Genomic DNA, 23,265 nt, shown 5'->3' with positions numbered 1-23,265 from the left:
TTACCAGTATGTGGGCCTGAGGTTTTCTTTTTAAAGGTTGATTACAGGTTCAATATCTTTACTAGATATAAGACTCTTCTATTTTTACCTAGTGTCAGTTGAAAATATGTTTAACTATGATTTTTTCATATTTCATCTAAATTTTCAAATTTATTGACATAATTTTTTCGTAATTTCATATATATATGTATGTAGAATTTTAGAAGATATCTGTACAATCTTTAGTGATATTCTCTTTTTAAACTTTTGGCATTGAATATTTGTGCCTTATTTTTTTCCCTTGATCAGTCTTGTGACCTGTTTATTAAGAAGCCAATTATTGGCTCTGTTGATTTATTTTTTATTGATTTCCATTTTATTGATTTATTATATTTCTTTTATTTTCCTTCTTAACTTTCTTTGGATAGAACTTTCCAATCTCTTTCTAGCTCCTTGAAATTAATCGTCAGATGGTTGATTTTCAGTTTTTGTTATTTAATACAATAAATTTTTCTCTAAAGACAACATTAGCTGCATTCCACACATTTTGACTTGCTATATATTAATTTTCCCTAAGTTCAAACATTTGAAATTTCATTTTGATTTGTTCTCTGACCTATGGGTTATTTTGAATATATTACATAATTTCCATACATTTGTGGGTTTTCTAGTTTCCTTTATATTATTAATTTTTAGCTTAAATCCACTGACATCAGAGATATCTGTTTTATTTCACTCCTTTGAAATTTATTGATACTTGCTTTATAGTTTTGTATATGAAAAGTTCCTGCAAGTGTTCCATGTGTGCTTGATAGTAATATATATTGTGCAGCTGTTGGATTCTGTATTTTATGTATAAATTATTTAATGTTTAAATATTCTATATCTTTCTTGATATTTTTGCCTGTTCATTATATCAGTTACTGAGAAATCTGTGCCAAGATTCCCTTCTGTATTTGGCAATTTATCTTTACCTCTTTAAAATGTTTGCTCTATGCAGTTTGATGCTATACATGTAGATACACACAAACATTTATCTTCCTACTGAATAGATCTTTTTACAAATTTCCTTTATCTGTCAAGGTCACACTGGTAGTTGTTGGCAGAACTGAGACTAGAAATACAATCATTAAAAAAGAGAAAACAAAACAAAAAACAAAACAAAACAAAACAAAAGAGAAAACAGGCCCCAAATGGAGTTACTTGTTCTAAGCCCCATGTAAGTGAACCAAGACTTAATACCCAAACTAATTGCATTTTCAACCTCTCCCAGGAATGTTATCTTAAACCAGTTAATCTGAAATTTCCTAGTCAGCCATAGTGAGGCAATCTGCCTGATAGACTCTTTCTATCACCCAAAGGAAGATGAGATAGTCCACTCTTTCCTCATTGCTGTCCACTTCTGACTATGAAACTCTCATATTTTGTACAGTTCTTTGGAGCTCCTTTCTATTTTCTACATGGGATGCTTCCCTATTCATGAATCATTGAATAAAGCCAGTTAGATCCTCAAGTTTACTGAGTTGAATTTTATTTTTTAACATAATCCATAGCAATCATGAAGTATTTATTTAGCACTGTCTGTGGTAGCAGTGGGTCTGGGTCTGATCCAAGCTGATTCAAGCCTCTATCAGATAACGTCTTAGCCTTAAGGAAGACCAATACCATCATTATAGGGCATCTTTTTTTGACAGGAATTTTTCCTAATCTTCATATCAAGGGGAAAAGATAGCCAAGATGAACTAATTAACAATTTGGAAGAGATGAATTAGAAAGCCTTAGTTTGAAAGGTGTGCCTTTTCTGCTTATTGAATGAACTACTTACATTTATGTTTTCTCTTACTCTGGAAAAGTCAGAGTAATAAAAAAAATAGAAGACCTACTAGAGAATGGACTTGAGAATATGGGGAGGGGGTGGGGTGAGATGTGACAGGGTAAGAGAGTGTCATGGACATATATACACTACCAAATGTAAAATAGATAGCTAGTGGGAAGCAGCCGCATAGCACAGGGAGATCAGCTCGGTGCTTTGTGACCACCTAGAGGGGTGGGATGGGGAGGGTGGGAGGGAGGGAGATGCAAGAGGGAAGAGATATGGGAACATATTGTATATGTATAACTGATTAACTTTGTTATAAAGCAGAAGCTAACACACCATTGTAAGGCAATTATACTTCAATAAAGATGTTTAAAAAAAAAAAATAGAGCTTTGAATTAACAACTGGACAATACTGATGAGTTGTAAATATAACTTCAAATATTAAATTGTAGATAAATTTTTACCCCAACTATAATTTTCTTTTCCCTATGGAAAGTATTGTAAATATTCAATCCTTTGATAATTGCAAATTGTTTTGTGATAAAGCGTTTAGCCACTCATTCAAATATATTGAGCACCTACCTTGGGTGAAATTATCCTATGAGCCCATTCTCTCTAGTTATAAACAATCCTATTAACTTTATTTTAAGATCACAGAAAGGTTGCAGACTATATTTTACAGTCATAAAAGATAAAAACTCCCAGATATTATAAAATTGACTCGGCAAAAACTTCCTTCTTATGGAGACAAAAATTGTTAATTTCTCATCCCTGATGGAAAAAAAGTAATAGGTGGTTCCCAATTACATTTAGCCTCTTAGCTACTTGCATGAACATGAGTAGAAAATGAGAAAAATAGACTCAGCAAAGCTAGTTATAATGAGAACACTACTAGAAATAGAACATTTTTTGGGGGGGTGATAGCAAAAATATATAGAAATATGCAAAAAAATGTCTACAAAAAGTCTATATTTGTTTAAAAATATAAAATCTCTAAATCAGCTAATGACATAATAGCAAATATTGAGCAGAAGTAATACAAGGAAAATGGTAATTATTAATTTACAGATGGCCTTATCTCTAGTAGGCTGAGACCACCATGACTTGGGAACAGGAGTGTAACTCCATATGCTGGAAGCCATTCCAGATGGCACAGCAAAACTACCAGAGAATACATTTCAATAATCATTGATGCTATAAGAATAACACTTCAGGAATTTGAGATTCACTTTCATTTCCATGCATCAGCATCATTCTCTCATGAGGGCTTTAAGGCATATCTAACAGCCAGGATTTAGAGAAACAAATGGCACTAGATTGTCTCTTCGAAATTAAATATTCAAGCATGAAGGCTGTAGAGTCATCTATGACCATGACTTGAACAAATATATGCAAGGCACATTTTTAGGCATCTCAGGAGAAAAATTAAGTTAAAATGCATGGTACATGTTGCTATATTCTGGTGGCCAAACATTACTAAAGCCCATGACATGGGCTTCCCTGGAGGCGCAGTGGTTAAGAATCTGCCTGCCAATGCAGGGGACACGGGCTCAAGCCCTGGTCTGGGAAGATCCCACATGCCGCGGAGCAACTAAGCCCGTGCGCCACAACTACAGAGCCTGCGCTCTAGAGCCCATGAGCCACAACTACTGAGCCCGTGAGCCACAACTACTGAGCCCACGTGCCACAATTACTGAAGCCCGTGCGCCTAGAGCCCATGGTGCTCCACAACAAGAGAAGCCACTGCAATGAGAAGTCCACACACCGCAACAAAGAGTAGCCCTGCTCGCCACAACTAGAGAAAGCCCACACACAGCAACGAAGACCCAATGCAGCCAAAAATAAATTAAAAAAAAAAAAAAAAAAAGACATGACTGGGAAATTCCTTTAAGAAAAAAAAGAAAGAAAATGACATAACAGTACAGATATGTGTACAAATTTATGGTTTCCAATCTCGATCTGGTCCACCATGCAACATGGCAGCCTTTTATAGATTTCTATTCCGTTTGCTTTCTTCTTCCTACATGGACAACTCCTAATGTATAACAATCCTTCACATGGTCCGCAAATTGTTCCTATTCGTCTTACTATCAGGAGGTGACTATACCTTTTACATCATGGAGAAAATAGAGGGTCTGCCCACATTACCAAATTGCAGTTTTATTTGTCTTTATATCATTTCCTTCCTTCTTGGTGAAAACATGTACCTTTCTTCCTATCGAGCTATCCTCTGCCCTGGTGTCTTGGATCCTCATACCTCTAATCTCTTATGCAACTTAAAATCATCTTCTCTTTCCTAAGGCATTAACTTCTTCTTCACTGTCTTCTTCCCATTTTCTGTTGTAAAAGTACTCTCCCTCCAGCCACTACTCGTTCGTAGCCGTGCTTCCTAAAAGCATCACCGATGTCCATTTTCTTCAGTTCCTTCATCCCACTGATTCCTTAACACAATACATTCTGTCAACATTATTCTACCAACAACATCCCTGACTGTGTTCATTTTATCTGTCCTCTTTCTCACCTTTGGTCGTGTTGAGCCATTCTCTGTTCTTCAACCTTTTTACTCCCTGAGAGTTATGGAGTGTTCTTTCCAGTTTCTTTTCCCAATCCTCTGTTTAAGCCTCCTGTGCAGGTTCCTCTTCTTGCATCTGCCTCTGAGTGATAGTGTCCCTCCAAGTGCCAAGCTTAACCTTGTCCTCCTCCTAATCTTTACTGGATTATCTCTTCTATCTTGATGGTTTTGAGAGCCATAGAGATATAACTGTGTACTTTCCTGAGACTCAAATGTCTCCAGCCTTCTAGGGAGCTCCAGTGAATATTCTGTAAATTTCAAATTCAGTCTGGGAATTCGTTGTCTTGCATCTGAGCCTCAAAATTGATCCTTCATCTTAATAATATTAATAATGTAAATAGTTAAGCTCTCTTGAGGACTATCCTGCTTAATATACTTGATCACTATTAACTTCATTTTCTGAGCACAGTGAGACAGAAAAACGTTAAATAGTTTACCCAAGATTGTGTGGCTAGTAAGTGAATGTTTGGCTCCTGGGCCCATGTTCTTAACCATAACACCCATGGCACAATAGTTCATGAGTCTCTCTGCCAATTTCTTAAACTAGGGTTTCATTTTTTCTCACCTGATCTAGTACAGTACTCTTCTAATTGGTCCTCTTAACTCTATATTCATCTCCTTCCAATCTATCCTCCACATGGCTACCAGAGTTATCTTTCTAGAAGATAAATAGGATCTCATTAAAATCTTTCAATGGCTTCTTATGACCTATGATAAAGTACCAGATATTTAACATGGGTTACCAGATCCTTCAAAATATGTCACTTACTGTCATGTCTTATCCTCAGCTGACAGCCCACTGATATTTGCTTCTGTTATTTTACTTTTGTCGTTGTCTCTGTCTGAGTTGTCCTTTCTCTGGTGTGTCCACTTCGAGAGCATTTCCTTATTTTCAAAGACTTGCTTAAATATATATTTCATGTTCTCCATACTGGACTATGCATTTCTTCTCTTGTATTTCCATAACACTTTGTATGTATTTTTATTACAGTGTAAGCTAACTTCCTATACTTACTTGTTAACGTGTCTCTCTTACACTAATCTGATAAACTCTGATTTGTTTGTGTGTATGTTTTTTCTGCACCAAGCATATTGCCTAGTATACAGCAGGTATTTAATGTGATTTTTATGTGTGGAAGGAAGAAAGGAAGGAAGGAAGAAGGGAAGGAAAGAATTGCATTCTGGAAATATAAAACAATGTTCTTAATGTTGAAATGGCAAAATTTTAGAGCAGGTTATTAAATACATGTTTCTAAATATTTTTAAATGGAAGTAAATAATAATTGGACTACAACATGAATTTATTAAAATAAATCAGAATAACACCTGCTGACATTTACTCTTTTAATAAAGTTAATGATTTCATAGAGCTACAAAATAAGTAGAGAGAATTGAGAGTCTGTAAAGCATTTGGCCAAGACTATTGTGATACCCTTGCAAATAAGAAAGATAAAGCTGGATGAAATAATAATGCTAAGTGGATTCATAGATGATTCAATTCTCTATCCTGTGAAGATTTTGATGTCTACATTTTTTAATCCTTGTAGGGAGTCTTTACTTGCATATTAGTCTGATTTTGTTATTTTACACTTTTATCATTAATGAATAAAGTTATAGAAGACAAATGTATCACATTTGTGGAGTGACATAAAGCTGTAGAAGGACTGTACGATACTGGAAAGAACAAAGACTTTAGAATCAGACACACTTGGGTTTAAATCTCATTGCAACATGTCCCTGTTTTGTGGGACCTTAATCTGTCTGACTCTAGCTTCCCTTATACATAAAAAGGGAATAATAATATCTAATTCATAGAGTGGTTGTGAGCGTTCATTAGATAAGACTTGTAATACCTGAAAAATTGTAGACACATTAAAAGATATCTCTTAGTTATTATTAAGGATTATGATTTTAAAGAATTATAATCTTTAAAAAATGTTAAGTTAATCCTGAAACTAACAATATATAGGCAATTAACTCCTAAATCTTAGTTTAAATATTAACTGTCATGCACTGCTCTGACTTGTTAGCTATTTATATGAGATCAAGGGTTTTAAATGAGCCTGAACTCATTATGAGTCAACAATGTGGCATGATTGACATATAGAACAATAACAGATTTAATGTTAGCCTATGTAAACATAAATATAGTGCCTAGAGCAATTTGTGAGACATTTCCCCCCTTACCCTGTTATGTTAGTCAGTCCATAGCTGACATATTATGCTCTTTCATGGATGCCAGAGAAGCAGGGACTGGGAACCATGTCGTGGGGGAACCATTTAAAGATGCAGTGTTAATCCCACCCAGAGGCAGACTTTCAGAGGAATTAGCACTGTCTTTTGATTTTGAAAGGATCATTATGTGAAATAAGTACTCACTTTATTCAGTGTGTCTTGAGACTATGAAAGATAGACATCTAACACAGGGAAATTTTTGCTCAATGTAGATTTTAAAACTTTCTTATGTTTGGGAATTTCCAAACATTGAATGACTTATTTTATAACTCAGTGTGTTCTTTGTCACTGTGCCCCCAGGAGTGCTCAGAGATTGGGCAACCACCAGTCAGGCCATCATGGAAGAGCTTATTGCACTGAATTGGAGGTGAAACGGATGAGCTCTATGGTCTAACATGTTTGGAGAGCCTGTAAATTTCGTAGTCCTATAGAACCTGCATATATTTTTAAACGTCTTTTGTACATTAATAACAACAACAAAGATGAGTTAGGACATACATCATAAACCTCTAATAAGTAGTTGTAATACAGAGAGAGGTTTGCCCTGGGTTTATAAGGCTTGGGTTTGATTCCCACCTCTGTCCCTTGCTAGTTGGTGACGTTGGTCAATTTATTAATCTCTCTGAATAGTTTCTCATTTGAAAAGGGAGAAGATATATAGGATATCTGGCAAGACTAAATCCAACAGAGTTATTTTTAATGAATATTTCTGGCACGTATTAGTTCTTAATACAGACCTTTGTTTTGCTTAGACCCTGGGTGTTGTGGGTGTATGTGAAAATTACATTATAACATTGGAGAAAATTTCCTGCCAAATGATTCATTGACAGATGGCAAATCAGTATGAGTCTGTCACATACATTTTAATGACAGGTGGGCTGCTGGAGACAACTTTGTTTTTATGGCTAATATTATTGACCTGGACAGAGAATCTGAATTCTCGGCTTATTTAGGGGCTGGCATACCACTGACGCGGATTGCATAAATTGGGGTCAATGCCACATTTTCACATATCATCCCAGCCTGGAGAGTGAACACAGAATAAGTCGGTGGAATAAATCAAGGCAAAAGCAGTAGAGGGATTTTTCCAATATTGTTGCTCACATTCAAGGCAGGTGTTGCTTAGGTAACTGCTCTGCCACTGACATATGCTGTGACAGAGTGCATGGCAGTAGTAACAATACTGCAAGTACCATCTCTGATGGGCTTGAAATGAAGACATCTGTTTTCCTTTGGAAAGTGTGAGACAATGTGGTTGATACAGAGGCGCTATTTAAATCTAAGGCATACGCATTCTTGCGCTTACTCAAAATGGTACATGATAATTGGGAATTATTTTATTCTCTTCTCATGAGTCTTTTTCTAGACTCTAGAAAAGTGAGTCTGAGCAAGACTGAATGGGGAATAGTTGACCTTTTATTTTTTCTATGATAAAGTGTTAAGAAGTATACGATCTTCAAAAGTTGAGCTATCGGTTAAGAGAGTAAAAATAAAGAATTTTGTTAATAGAGTGTGATCTATAAAAATGTCGAATCACTAGGTTGTACACCTGAAATTAACATGATATTGTAAGTCAACTATACTTCAATCAAAAAAAAAAGAATCTTGTGTCCTTTTCTTACTAATCAAAAGTTAATGATATCTTCTGAAAGCTCCCAAGGTTCTGCTTAATTCCTGATTGAACTTGAAGAGGCTCTTAGTCTGAGTCCTCATCTCATCTGTGAACTGCAGCTTACATGCCTAAATCTCATATTGTGAGATAAATTATGAGTGCATAAGCACTGCCTGGCTCATGTGATTCCTGGCAACCCATGGTCTCAGAAAGAGAGAGATTCCTTCTCTCCAGGATTCTACTTGTGCCTGAAAAAAGGACTTTTGCTCTGGACATGGCCACCCCTGGACCCATCAGTGCATCTCAAGGTTATGGGGACACTTAGATGACTCAGTCTCGTTTCAGAAGGCATGGAAACCAGCATGTGATTCACAGTCTTGCCATGTGGAAGAAGAGCATCTCCAGATACAAAAATGGCCTTTGTTATCACAGAAAAAGGAAAGTGACACTGAGCAAGCAAAACAGCAGACATCTACTATAAAATTTTAAAAAGAATCTCCTTCTGCTTTTTTATTATTCTAAATCTCTTACTTTTTATGTGTTTGGCCTTTAGAGTACACATTTTCTAAGAATTTCTTGTGTTGAAAATAGGTGGTTAATCTCAGAAGTGTACTCTTCCTTGGGGAACTCAAATGATGCTTATTTCTCTTTATTTACAGTATATTTGATAGACCTCATATTTTTTTCCCCCTGTTTATCCATCGTCAAGTGTTTTCAAACAGATAAACTTCTATATATTGCCTTAGGTCCATTTTTAAATTCAATCGGCTTCTGTTTTGTTATTCTTTCCATATTGAGAACTGAACCAAAAGTTGATGTATTCCAGAACAGTCTAGATAATGCATATCTTTGGAATTATCTTCTACTTCTACTTATCTCTTTCTGAAGTTTTGAGCAGATGAATATATGAAAGAATTACAATCTCGGAATCTAATATTAATAGAATTGCTAACAGATCTCTCATTCTCTAACTCTTCCCCTTCCTCCCCTGAGGATGCTTGCCTTGGAGGAGCTATAGTTCCCAGAGTTCAATGTTCTACCACTGCAACTACTTCCTGAACTACACATCCATCACCATCCCCTCCTAAGTCACCTCTGCTGGAGCTGATGCTTACCATGAATTGATTTCTGAAGTTCTAATACTTGGGAAGGTGAATAAAGAGAAAAGTCGTGGGATAGAGAGGAGGCAACTTCAAAAGCAGCCCTCCCAGAGAAGAAGAATCAGAATGTCATTTTCTGTTTGCTGATCCAAGAACAGACTGGGGAGATGGATTAAGACCTTACATTTAGTGAGCTGCCTCACAAGCCCAATAAAAGAGTCCAAAGTTAGATATTTTAAGTCTGTTTCATTTGCTTTACACATAATCCTTTTTTTTTTTTTGTCAAAATGTTGATTCCTGATCTTAGTTTACCTTACTTAATTTTTTATCTTTCGGGTAAGAATTTGGGATAGTTGCATTAAGAGCAACTAATATGACTCTATTTCAAACCAGAAGAATGATCTTCCTGTAATTTCTAATTAAAAAATGATTCAGAATTTCATGATGTTAATGATGTACGTGTGGCTTATTCTGTAGAATATGAAAAGCCATTGAAGGTTTTGGACGTTTTCTTCAAATAATTTTAGTTGATGGATTTTACTTTTGGTTGGTTCTTTAATATTTTGTTGTTGTTGTTCATTCAATTCTCTCTCATCTCTAGATTTTTTTAATTTAATTTTTATTTTATATTGGAGTATAGTTGATTTAATGTTGTGTTAGTTTCAGGTGTACAGCAAAGTGATTCAGTTTTATATATATATATATATATATATATATATGTATATATATATATATATACGTGTATATATATATATATATATATGTGTGTATATATATATATACACGTATATATATATATATATAAAATGGATATAAATATATCCATTATTTTTCAGATTCTTTTCCCATATACGTTATTACAGAATATTGAGTAGACTTCCCTGTGCTATACAGTAGGTCCTTGTTGACTATATATTTTATATGTAGTAGTATGTATGTTAATCCCAAACTCCTAATTTATCACTCCCCCCCACCTTTCCCCTTTGGTAACCATAAGTTTGTTTTCGATATCTGTTAAGTCATTTCTGTTTTGCAAATACGTTCATTTGTATCATTTTTTTAGATTCCACATATAAGCGATAACATAAGATATTTGTCTTTCTCTGTCTTCGCTCACTTAGTATGATAATCTCCAGTCTATCCATGTTGCTGCAAATGGCTTTATTTCATTCTTCTATGGCTGAGTAATATTCCACTGTATATATGTACCACATCTTCTTTATCCATTTCTCTGTCGATGGACATTTAGGTGACTTCCATGTCTTGGCTATTGTAAATAGTGCTCCAGTGAACACTGGGGTGCATGTATCTTTTGAAATTATGGTTTTCTCCGGATATATGCCCAGGAGTGGGATTGCTGGATCATATGGTAGCTCTATGTTTAGTTTTTTTAAGGAACCTCCATACTGCTATCCACAGTGATTGTACAAATTTACATTCCCACCAACAGTGTAGGAGGGTTCCCTTTTCTCCACACCCTCTCCAGCATTTATTGTTTGTAGGTTTTTTGATGATGGCCATTCTGACCAGTGTGAGATGATACCTCATTGTAGTTTTGATTTGCATTTCTCTAATAATTAGTGATGTTGAGCATTTTTCATGTGCTTTTTGGCCATCTGTATGTCTTCCTTGGAGAAATGTCTATTTAAATCTTCTGCCCATTTTTTGATTGGGTGTTTTGGTTTTTTGATATTGAGCTGCATGAGGTGTTTGTATATTTTGGAGATCAGTCCTTTGTTGGTTGCTTTGTTTGCAGATATTCAAAAACCATTGAAGGTTTTTAAAGTTTTTTTCAAATAATATTAGTTGATGGCTTTTACTTTTGGGTGGTTCTTTAATTTTTTTTATTCATTCAATTCTCTCTCATCTCTAGATATTTAAAATATTTAAATTTTAAAATACTTCATCTACTATTTCCTTTAAAATATTTCCTCTAATCTTTCATTTATATGTAGTATATAAATATACATATATATTATGCACATATATAAATATTTATATATACACATTAACCTTTAAAAATTCTTAATTCCTAGTAATTCCAAACTTTCTCTACTTATACAGTCTTAAAATTTCATTTCATAAAGTTAATCTTTAATTTTAATGTCTTATGTTTTAAATTTTTTATACCAATGGAATTTATGTTTTATTCTTTAAAAACGAACTTTATTTGGGGATAATTTTTAAATTTGCAAAGATAGTACAGAGGATTTCCATATTCCCTTCCCCTTGTTTCACCTAATGGAAGACCTTACTTAATGATGGAACCTTATATAACATGGTACATTTGTCAAAACTAAGGTATTACCATTGGTACAATCATATTAACTAAACTGCACACTTTAGTTGAATTATACTAAATTTTAAGTTAATGTCTTTTCTGTTTCAGGATCTAATCTAGGATATCATATTGCATTTAGTTTTTCTGTCTCCTTAGTCTCCTCCAATCTATGACAGGTTTTCAGTCTTTTCTTGTTTTTCGAGACATTGACAATTCTGAAGATTACTGGTCAGGTATTCTGTAGGACATTCCTCAACTTGGGATTGGTTGATGTTTCCTCATGATAGACTGGGCTACGGGTTTCTACAGAGAACATCACATAGATGACGTGCCCCCTCATCTCATCATATTAGGGGCCGCAATAAGATCCACATGACATCACTAATATTTAACTTGATCACTTAATTAAGGTGGTATGTTCCACGTTTCTTTACTGTAAAGTAAAACTCTCTAAAATCAGTATACAAAATCATTTGAATTTGCATACACTAATAATGAACTATCAGAAAGAGAAATTAAGAAAACAATCCCATTTACAACTGCACCAAAAAAATAAATACTTAGAAAAAAATTAACCAAAGAGATGAAAGTCCTGGACGTTGAAAACTATAAGAAATGATGAAAGAAATTGAATAAGACACAAATAAATGGCAAGATAATCTTTGCTCATTGATTGGAAGAATTAATATTGTTAAAATGTCCATACAATCCAAAGCAATCTACAGATTCAATTCAATCTCTATCAATATTCCAATGGCATTTTTCACAGAAATGGAACAAACAATCCTAAAATTTGTATGGAACCACCAAAGACAAATAGACAAAACAATCTTAAGAAAGAAGAACAAAGCTGGAGGCATCATGCACTGTGATTTCAAACTATATTGCAAAGCTATAGTAATCAAAACAGTATGGTACTGGCATGACAACAGACACATAGATCAATATAACAGGATAGAGAGCCCAGAAATAAACCCCTGCATATATGATCAGTTAATTTATGATAAAAGAACCAGGAATATACAATGTAGAAAAGATGGTCTCTTCAATAAATGGTGTTGGGAAAGCTAGACAGCATCATGCAAAATGAATGAAACTGGACCACTATCTTATACCATACACAAAATGGATAAAGACGTAATGTAAGACCTGGAACCACAAAAGTAGAAGAAAACATGGATAATAAGTGTCTTGATGTCAGTCTTGGTGATGATTTTTTTGATTTGACACTGAAAGCGAAGGCAACGAAAGCAAAAATAAATAATTGAGACTATATCAAACCTTAAAGACCATCAACAGAGTGAAAAGACAATGTACCAAATGGGAGAAAATATTTGCAAATCATATATCTGATAAGGGGCTAATATCCAAAATATATAAAGACCTTCTACAACTCAATAGCAAAAAAGGCCCCAAGCAATCTGATTAAAAAATGGGCAGGAATTCTAAATAGACATTTTTCCAAAGAAGACATACAGATGGCAAACAGGCACATGAAAAGGTGCTCAGCATCACTAATCATCAGGGAAATGCAAATCAAAACCATAATGAGACATCACTTCACACCTAGAAGTGTGAAGACTTAGAATGACTATTATCAAAAAGACAAGAAATTAGAGGAGACCTTCAAGATGGCAGAGGAGTAAGATGTGGAGATCACCTTCCTCCCCACAAATACATCAAAAATACATCTACATGTGGAACAACTCCTACAGAACACCTACTGAATGCTGGCAGAAGACCTCAGACTTCCCAAAAGGCAAGAAACTCCCTACGTACCTGGGTAGGACAAAAGAAAAAAGAAAAAACAGAGACAAAAGAATAGGGACGGGACCTGCACGTCTGGGAGGGAGCTGTGAAGGAGGAAAAGTTTCCACATACTAGGAAGTCCCTTCACTGGTGGGGAGGGGGGTGGGCGGGGTCGGGGGAAACTTTGGAGCCATGGAGGAGAGTACAGCAACAGGGGTGCAGAGGGCAAAGTGGAGAGATTCCCACACAGAGGATTGGTGCCGACCAGAACTCAACAGCCTAAGAGGCTTGTCTGCTCACCTGCCAGAGCGGGTGAGGGCTGGGACCTTAGGCTCAGGCTTCAGAGGTCAGATCCCAGGGAGAGGACTGGGGTTGGCTGCATGAACACAGCCTGAAGGGGGCTAGTGCGCCACAGCTAGCCAGGAGGGAGTCTGGGGAAAAGTCTGGAACTACCTAAGAGTCAAGAGACCATTGTTTCAGGGTGCATGAGGAGAGGGGATTCAGAGCACTGCCTAAACGAGCTCCAGAGACAGGCACGAGCTGCGGCTATCAGTGCAGACAATAGATATGGGCATGAAACGCTAACACTGCTGATGCAGCCACCAAGAATCCTGTGTGCAAGCTCAGGTCACTATCCACACTTCCCCTTGCAGGAGCCTGTGCAGCCCACCACTGCCAGGGTCCTGTGATCCAGGGACAACTTCCCCAGGAGAACACATGGCATGCCTCAGGCTGTTGCAACATCATGCCGGCCTCTACCACCGCAGCATTGCCCCGCATGCTGTACCCCTCTCTCTCCCTGGTCTAAGTGAGCCACAGTCCCCTAATCAGCCACTCCTTTAAACCCCTCGTGTCTGGGCAAAGAACAGACACCAGAGGGCGACCTCTACATGCAGAGGCAGAGCCAAATCCAAAGCTGAAACCCAAGAGATGTGTGAAAAAAAAAGAGAAAGGAAATTTCTCCGTGCAGCCTCAGGAGCAGTGGATTAAATTTCCACAATCAACTACATGTACCCTGAATACGTGGAACACCTGAATAGACAACGAATCATCCCAAAATTGAGGTGGTGGAATTTGGGACCAACTGTAGACTTGGGGTTTGCTGTATGTGACTGACTAGTTTCGATTTATATGATTATCTTAGTTTACTTTTTAGTGGTTCTTTGAGAAGGTAAACAAAACTGATAAACCATTAGCCAGACTCATCAAGAAAAAAAGGGAGAAGACTCAAATCAATAGAATTAGAAACGAAAAAGGAGAAGTATCAACTGACACTGCAGAAATACAAAGGATCAAGAGCGATTACTACAAGCAACTATATGCCAATAAAATGGATAACCTGGAAGAAATTGACACATTCTTAGAAAAGTACAGCCATCCGAGACTGAACCAGGAAGAGATAGAAAATATGAAAAGACCAATCACAAGCACTGAAATTGAAACTGTGATTAAAAATCTTACAACAAACAAAAGCCCAGGACCAGATGGCTTCACAGGCGAATTCTATCAAACATTTAGAGAAGAGCTAACACTCATCCTTCGCAAACTCTTCCAAAATATAGCAGAGAGAGGAACAGTCCCAAACTCATTCTACAAGGCCACCATCATCCTGATACCAAAACCAGACACAAATGTTACAAAAAAAGAAAACTACAGGCCTATATCACTGATGAATATAGATGCAAAAATCCTCAACAAAATACTAGCAAACAGAATCCAACAGCACATTAAAAGGGTCATACACCATGATCAAGTGGGGTTTATCCCAGGAATGCAAGGATTCTTCAATATATGCAAATCAATCAATGTGATACACCATATTAACAAACTGAAGGATAAAAACCATATGATAATCTCAATAGATGCAGAAAAAGCTATTGACAAAATTCAACACCAATTTATGATAAAAAACATTCCAGAAAGTAGGCAAAGAGGAAACTTACCTCAACATAATAAAGGCCATATATGACACACCCACAGGCAACATCGTTCTCAATGGTAAAAAACTGAAAACATTTCCACTAAGATCAGGAACAAGACAAGTTGCCCACTCTCACTACTATTATTCAACATAGTTTTGGAAGTTTATCCACAGCAATCAGAGATGGAAAAGAAATAAAAGGAATCCAAATAAGAAAAGAAGAAGTAAATCTGTCACTGTTTGCAGATGACATGATACTATACATAGAGAATCCTAAAAATGCTACAAGAAAACTACTAGAGCTAATCAATGAATTTGGTAAGGTAGCAGGATACAAAATTAATGCACAGAAATCTCTCATATTCCTATACACTAATGATGAAAACTCTGAAAGAGAAATTAAGAAAACACTCCCATTTACCACTGCAACAAAAAGAATAAAATACCTAGGAATAAACCTACCTAAGGAGAAAAAAGACCTGTATGCAGAAAACTATAAGACACTGATGAAAGAAATTAAAGATGAAATGAACAGATGGAGATACCATGTTCTTTGATTGGAAGAATCAACATTGTGAAAATGACTCTACTACCGAAAACAATCTACAGATTCAATGCAATCCCTATCAAACTACCACTGGCATTTTTCACAGAACTAGAACAAAAAATTTCACAATTTGTATGGAAACACAAAAGACCCCGATAGCCAAAGCAATCTTGAGAAAGAAAAATGGAGCTGGAGGAATCAGGCTCCCTGGCTTCAGAGTATACTACAAAGCTACAGTCATCAAGACAGTATGGTACTGGCACAAAAACAGAAATATAGATCAATGGAACAGGATAGAAAGCCCAGAGATAAACCCATGCACATATGCTCATCTTTTCTTTGATAAAGGAGGCAAGAATATACAATGGAGAAAAGACAGCATCTTCAATAAGTGGTGCTGGGAAAACTGGATAGCTCCACTTAAAAGAATGATATTAGAACACTCCCTAACACCATACACAAAAACAAACTCAAAATGGATTAAAGACCTAAATGTAAGGCCAGACACTATCAAACAAGTCAATCCAAAAATGGGCAGAAGACCTAAATAAACATTTCTCCAAAGAAGATGTACAGATTGCCAACAAACACATGTAAGGATGCTCAAAATCACTAATCTTTAGAGAAATGCAAAATAAAACTACAATGAGGTATCACCTCACACCAGTCAGAATGGCCATCATCAAAAAATCTACAAACAATAAATGCTGGAGAGGGTGTGGAGAAAAGGGAACCCTCTTGCATTGTTGGTGGGAATGTAAATTGATACAGCCACTATGGAGAACAGTATTGAAGTGCCTTAAAAAACTAAAAATAGCACTACCATGTGACCCAGCAATCCCACTACTGGGCATATACCCTGAGAAAACCAGAATTCAAAAAGAGTCATTTACCACAATGTTCATTGCAGCACTATTTACAAAAGCCAGGACATGGAATCAACCTAAGTGTCCATCGGCACATGAATGGATAAAGAAGACGTGGCACATATATACAATGGAATATTACTCAGCCATTAAAAGAAACGAAATTGAGTTATTTGTAGTGAGGTGGATGGACCTAGAGTCTGTCATACAGAGTGAAGTAAGCCAGAAAGAGAAAAACAAATACCGTATGCTAACACATGTATGTGGAATCTAAAAAAAACAAAAAATGGTTCTGAAGAACCTAGGGGCAGGAGAGGAATAAAGACGCAGACGTAGAGAATGGACTTGAGGACATGGGGATGGGGAAGGGTAAGCTGCGACAAAGTGAGAGAGTGGCATAGACATATATATACTACCAAATGTAAAATAGATAGCTAGTGGCAAGGAGCCGCATAGCACAGGGAGATCAGCTCGGTGCTTTTTGACCACCTAGAGGGGTGGGATAGGGAGTGTGGGAGGGAGACGCAAAAGGGAGGTGATATGGGGATATATGTATACATATAGCTGATTCACTTTGTTATACATCAGCAACTAACACATACTCCAATAAAGATGCTAAAGAAAAAAAAAAGGCAAGAAATTAGTGTTAGCAAGGATATGAGAAAAGCAAACCCTTTTGCACTGTTGCTGGAAATGTAAACTGGTGCAGCCATTATTGAGAACAGTATGGAGGTTCCTCAAAAAATTAAAAATAGAACTATTACATTATCTAGCAATTCCATTTCTGAGTATTTATTTGAATGAAATAAGAACACTTATTGGAAAAGATACCTCCCATGTTCATTGCGGCATTACTTACAAGAATCAAGACATGGAAACAACCTACGTGTCCACTGATGCATGAATGGATGAAGAAGATGTGGTATATATACACAATGGAATATTATTCAGCCATAAAAAGAAGGAAACTCTTGTCACTTGTGACAATATGGATGAACATTGAGGGCATTATGCTAAGTGAAATGTCAGACAGAGAAAGACAAATACCATATGATCTCACTGATTTGTGGAATCTTAAAAAATAAACAAACCAAACAGAACTTATAGATACAGAGAACAGATTTGTCATTGCCCAAGGTGGGGGATGGGAGCAGGGGTGAGCAAAATGGGTGAAGGTGGTCAAAAGATACAAACCTCCATTGTAAAAAAATAAGTCCTGGGGATGTAATGTACAGCATAGTGACTGTAGTTAATAATACTTATTGTATATTTAAAAGTTGCTAAGAGAGTAGATCTTAAAAGTTCTTATCCTAAGAAAAAAAATTACAACTATGTGTAATGGTTGATGGACGTTGACTAGACTTATTGTGGTGATCACTTTCCAGTATATACATGTATCAAATCAATATGTTGTACACCTGAAACTAATACACTATATAAGTCAGTTATATCTCAATAAAAAATTTTTTAAAAGTCACTTGATCACTTAGTTAAGATGGTGTCTGCCAGGTTTCGCCACTGTAAAGTTAAACTGTTTTTCCCTTTCCATACTTTACTCCTGTTTTTAAATAGACTTCATAGAGTAGTGATAGGTTCACAGCAGTGCTGCACAGACAGCACAGAGATCTCCCGTATGCCCTTTGCCCCCTCACGTGCATAGCCTCCCCCATCATCAACATCCCCTGTGTTGTTAGTGGCAGCCATACCAGTGGTAGAGGAAGTGGCATTTTCACCAGATTCATCAGATGGCATGATTTCAACTGAAGTTTCAGTTACTTGGCTTCCATTGCTTTTGGTCCATTTTCAAACTTGCTTCTTCAGCCTTGGTACTGAGTCTGTGAGATTTCTGGTATTCTTTAGTTACCAAAGTAACTTAGGCAGAACTCTGATGAGAACAGATGGAAACAGAATGTAAAAATAAAATCTCATCCGATGAAATTTTCAAAACAAACAGGGAGAAAAACAGTTTCAGGTATACGCTGGTGATTTCTAATTGAGTTATCTTATATTGATTTTTAAAAGAACTCCTTCAGTTAATTGCCCCATACTCATTTTTGACCTTAAACAGCACAACATTAAATCTTTCCAAATCTTGTCTGCCCAGACCAGGAACGATGGTGCTCATTCAGCGTCTACAAGTCTGTGTTTGTAGACTTGGAATGGGCAAAATTTGATAGAATATATCTCTGAGCAAAAATAAAATACAAGATGATGCCCAGTAAAGTTCCAAGTACAAGAGGATCTTAATAAGTGTTGTTGGTTGTCAAGATCTGTGGGCTAAGGAAAAAGAAAATCAAAACTTTAGAATACTTAAGGCATTTAATGATGGGAAATTTTATAGTATATTTTTAAATGTCAAAAAAACACTGTTTTTTTTAAAGTATGTCTTCTACTCTTAAAGGTTTATTTCAAACATCCCTTCAGTTTTCTCCAGCGAGTACTAATTGTGCTCTTGTTGTCAACCCATTCTTAGTCCTTGTCATTACAGGTTCAGTGGCTGCAGAGGTGAAATGTTTTGACAAATACTGGACGTCATACGTTTTACACTGTGGATCAGCATGGATGATTTTTAGCTTCTTCAGATGGCTCTGTAATGGAGTTATATTTGGAAGTTTCCCAGTATGGTGCAAAAGCCTCAGAGAGAGAGGAAGTTTATAAACTGCAATTCTACGAGGAGAAGAAAGGCCAGCTGCTCATCCTGCATGATTCCTCCTTGAGCTTTTGTATTTTCCCAGCTAGACCTTTCAAGCTTGCTATTTATAAATTTATTTTCAGTATGCTGAGTGGTGACAAAGATTCGAACTGGCCGGCATACTTTCATTCAGTATGCAGAGAAGCCATTTAAAGACTGAGATAACATATCAAGGGAAAAAGATAAAACCTGACAATAAGGGAAGGTGAGGGAAAAGGAGCATCCTTGACCGTGGATGACAATTACATCAATTATAATGTTTTAACCTACTTACTTTACTGAAAAGAGGTTCTCGTATCTCTGTTTGGTTTATCCAAAAATTTATAGGCTAAAAGAACTGTTGAAAGGTTTCCATATCTGTAACATTTTTAACTTTCTGTGAAAGTTCCATAGAAAATTGCAATTTTTCCTCTTGCAGGAAATTAAAAATAATGCATGAAGATCTTTTAAAATTTTAGTCTATTACTTCCAGACTTATTTTATGACCTAGTTATATATCAAAAAATAGATAGAAAAATTATATCAGATAATTACTAAGAGTTATTCCTTATTTAATTAGAGCAGTCAGCATTGGGAGGCAAGAAAATTAATGGAAATAAAGATACTTCAGTATACTTCAGGTTATTTCTTTAAATATATTACAGAGTTTTCCATTTCATTGACAGTTGTAGTGACATTTGCAAACCCTAAAATTGAATTATGCCAGTTCTGCTTACATATTTGGAATGGTCCATGGGAAGGATAGCTCTTGGGTGATAAATTCTCTTTCCATTACTGTATGGAGTAACATCAAGTGCCATCTCCTATTAACTTTGTTCTCCTCATCAAAGAGTGCATTCTATTGTCTAACCTTAAATTTAGCTATTCATGGAAATGAAATATTTTTTTAGGTTAGGTAGGTTGGTTAATGCAATTTACTATTTGCCAAGCATTACTCTAAGCATCTCACAAATATTAAGTCATTTGGTTCTCACAACAGCCCTAGAGAAGAGGTTCTGTAATTATTCTCATTTTACAGATGTGGAAACTGAGGCAAAGAGAAGGAAAGTAATTTGGCCCCATTTACACAGTAGGTGGCAGAGAAAGGATTTGATTTCCAGAATGTGCACTCTTGACCACTATACTTCATTGACTCCAATTAAAAAAAAATTAGCCTCATGACAGTTTTATTCAATCTTCATGTGTTTTAAATATAGTGCCATGTTTTTGTCCAAGAATATTATTTTATTATGTTTTAATCTCAAATTGCCTCTGTAACCGATGCACAGTTTTGTGACATGGCATCTTAGTGGGGGGCACAATATAACAAAGCCAATGTCCAATCCTAGGGCTTTGCTATTAAAGCCAAGGACCGATGTGTCATCTAGGATTGCATGGGGCTGTGAGTGACAAAGAGCCACAAATGACAGTGGATTAAATAAGATGCTTATTTCTCACTCATGAAAAATGATTGGCAGTCCAGCTCTGGTACGATGGCTTCACAGAATCATCAGGGCTCCTTCTAGTTTGCTGACTTGCCTTCCTCGGCACGTGACTTCTACCTTATGATCCAGGATGTGGCTCAGGTTCCAGCCATCACAGGCAAAAATATTGAAAAAAATGGCCCAGAATGGACATTTCCTAGAAGCTCTACAGTCCACTTCTACTTGTGTCTTTTTGTCCATATGTTGGTCACATGGACACATCTAGCTTCAAGGGAGGCTGGGAAATGTAGTATTTATTTATACAGCCTTGTGCCCCACTGAAATTGAAGGTTCTATTACAGGAGAGAAAGGGTGAGTGGAGAGCAAGTGTTAAGAGACATCTAGTGGTTTCTGTCACATCCAGGGCATAACTCTTGAGTTTCCATTTGTAACTTGGGAAATGGTGAATTCTACAAACTTCTCTAATAACTAAATTTCATTACCTTAGCAATCTCTCCTCTTACATGCAATTGTTTCCTCTGGTTACATCTCCAACACCCTAAGTCTTAAACCCTTGTGCAGTTGAAAGATAATCCAAGGCACAAACCCTAACCGCCATTACTCTCATTTTCCCTCTCAAAGACTACTGGACTCCTGTTATTTTTCCTGCCAGTTTTTTTTCTGCTATGTGTTTTTTTTTCATTTTCACCAATAACTTCATTGAACAATGTAGTCACCATTTTTTCCACTACGTTCTGCCATTTTTCAGGCAACTTCATAATTCTATCTTCCCATGAGCAAAGAACTGTTCCAGGTGCCTTTTACAGTCTTCCAGGGAATTGAAGTTTTTTCCATTAGGAGAATTTTGTAAATGAGGAAAACTTTCATCTTCTTTTTCAGTGTTTTCTGCCTTTGCTTTTTACCTGAAGCTAACATTGCCTTGGCACCAAAACATCCCTTAAAGAACTTTCCAGTGAAGGACCGTTCCTTCTTCTCTTCCCACTAATTCACAGAGAGAAGGGAAGTCGGCATATTCCTTCTTTGCATTTATTCCTTTTGTCCTATCAGATGACTATCTGCTATACCATCGGTTCCCAGTCGCCCCGAGCCCATTGCTGGGCACCGCTCCCCCGCCCGCCCCCCCAGGGAGCCTTCTACCTTCCTCAGTGACTCCCTTTCCTGCTCTCCACTCCACATCCTGCCTGGAGTGTCCTTTTGCTTGTCATGGGATCTCAGACATTGAGGCCGTGGCAACGGTGTTAAACTAGGAAGGTGCTGGGAAATGATGCAGTTTGGAGAAGAGACGTGACTTATCTTGAGAGATATGCATTTTTTTAACTAGTCTTGAAAAGTTGCCTGCTCAACCCTGTAAACCTGTAAAAACTTCATTTTGTTCTTTAACAGAAGGACAGGACTTAGTTTTGTGAAGACTAAAACTGTTTCCCTCAGAAACTTTGCTGCTTGATACCATTTCACTAAGAACGGAACAGCCTACTCTTACGTGAATTATCTGAGTCTCAGATGCATAGAAGCAGTCCTGCAGATTCCAGAGAAGGGATTTCCAGACAAGGCGTTCCTTATTTACCTTAACATTGTATCTTCCAAGGAAACATAGCCCAAATCTACTTTGTAGCCCAGGACTGGTATTTACACACAGATCTGCTTTACCTTGAGCCAAACATTGCTTAATAAAATTATCTAAACTTCTCACTTCCCTACCCCCATGCCCAAATTCTATAATAACCTTATCTAGTTCTTTGTTTGGGGAGAGGCATTCCAGATTTTTCTTAGAGTGTCCTGCCTTATGGCAAGAAGCCAATAATCCCTAATTTTTAAAACTACAGGTTGGTCTCAGGAGTTATTATCAGACAGGCTGTTATAAGCCCTACCATGGTGCTGAAATCCTGAGGTCAATGAGATGTCGTAGATTTTGTGAGCTTATTTTACTTAGTTAGCCTAAGGCCCCAAGGGATCAAAGCTAATAATCTGGCAAGTCCCAGTGTGAGTAGAAGTTTCCAGGCAAGAATTGTAAATACAGAGGAAGGAGAGTGCAGCGATAAATACTTAGAGTTTGGATACACAGATATGTATTTTTATCTTGGCTCCAGCTATTGAAATTCTGTGCCCTTGGTTGTTACTTAATCTCTTAAACAGTGTTTTTCTTCTCCATAAAAGTGGGAAATAAAAACACTTACAGCATTGTTATAAGGATACAATGCAACTGATTTACTGTAGGCTCGGCACATGATACACGCAATGAGTGACAGCTGTTGTGTTTGTACAGCGCACTTCATTTATAGTCAAAGAGGAATGGACTCAAATCTCTACATTTCTATTTATAGCTTTAAAAAAACCTTAGGCAATTTATCTCACTTTGCCCTGTATGCAAAATGGGAATAAGAATACAAATCTGACACTAGTGTGTTATTAAGTGTGATGACACAATAAACATATCCAATATAGTATCTGGTAAGCAGTAAGCATTGTAT

The 23,265-nt window shown here is 36.6% G+C and overlaps 1 protein-coding gene and 1 long non-coding RNA gene across 8 annotated transcripts in view; one reads left to right on the top strand and one right to left on the bottom strand.

The window, feature by feature from the left end:
* Nucleotides 1-23,265, bottom strand: part of LOC309610582 — a 174,682-nt gene that overhangs the window by 70,890 nt on the left and 80,527 nt on the right. For 6 of the 7 annotated variants that reach the window (XR_014234049.1, XR_014234050.1, XR_014234051.1 and 3 more), the window contains one exon: nucleotides 18,388-18,566. The exons of the other annotated variant lie outside the window; for it this stretch is intronic. This is a non-coding gene — a long non-coding RNA (uncharacterized lncRNA). The remainder of the gene's footprint in view (nucleotides 1-18,387; nucleotides 18,567-23,265) is intronic. 7 annotated transcript variants of the gene reach the window in all.
* The window catches only part of LOC309610552 (uncharacterized protein), a 386,618-nt gene that overhangs the window by 340,559 nt on the left and 22,794 nt on the right, over nucleotides 1-23,265 (top strand). The gene's annotated exons all lie outside the window — the stretch shown is intronic.

This window comes from Balaenoptera borealis, assembly GCF_965194805.1.
Source record: "Balaenoptera borealis genome assembly, chromosome: 14".
Lineage (NCBI taxonomy): Eukaryota > Metazoa > Chordata > Mammalia > Artiodactyla > Balaenopteridae > Balaenoptera > Balaenoptera borealis.
The sequence above is the reverse complement of the archived record's forward strand: the minus strand, read 5'-3'. Positions and strand labels throughout refer to the sequence as shown.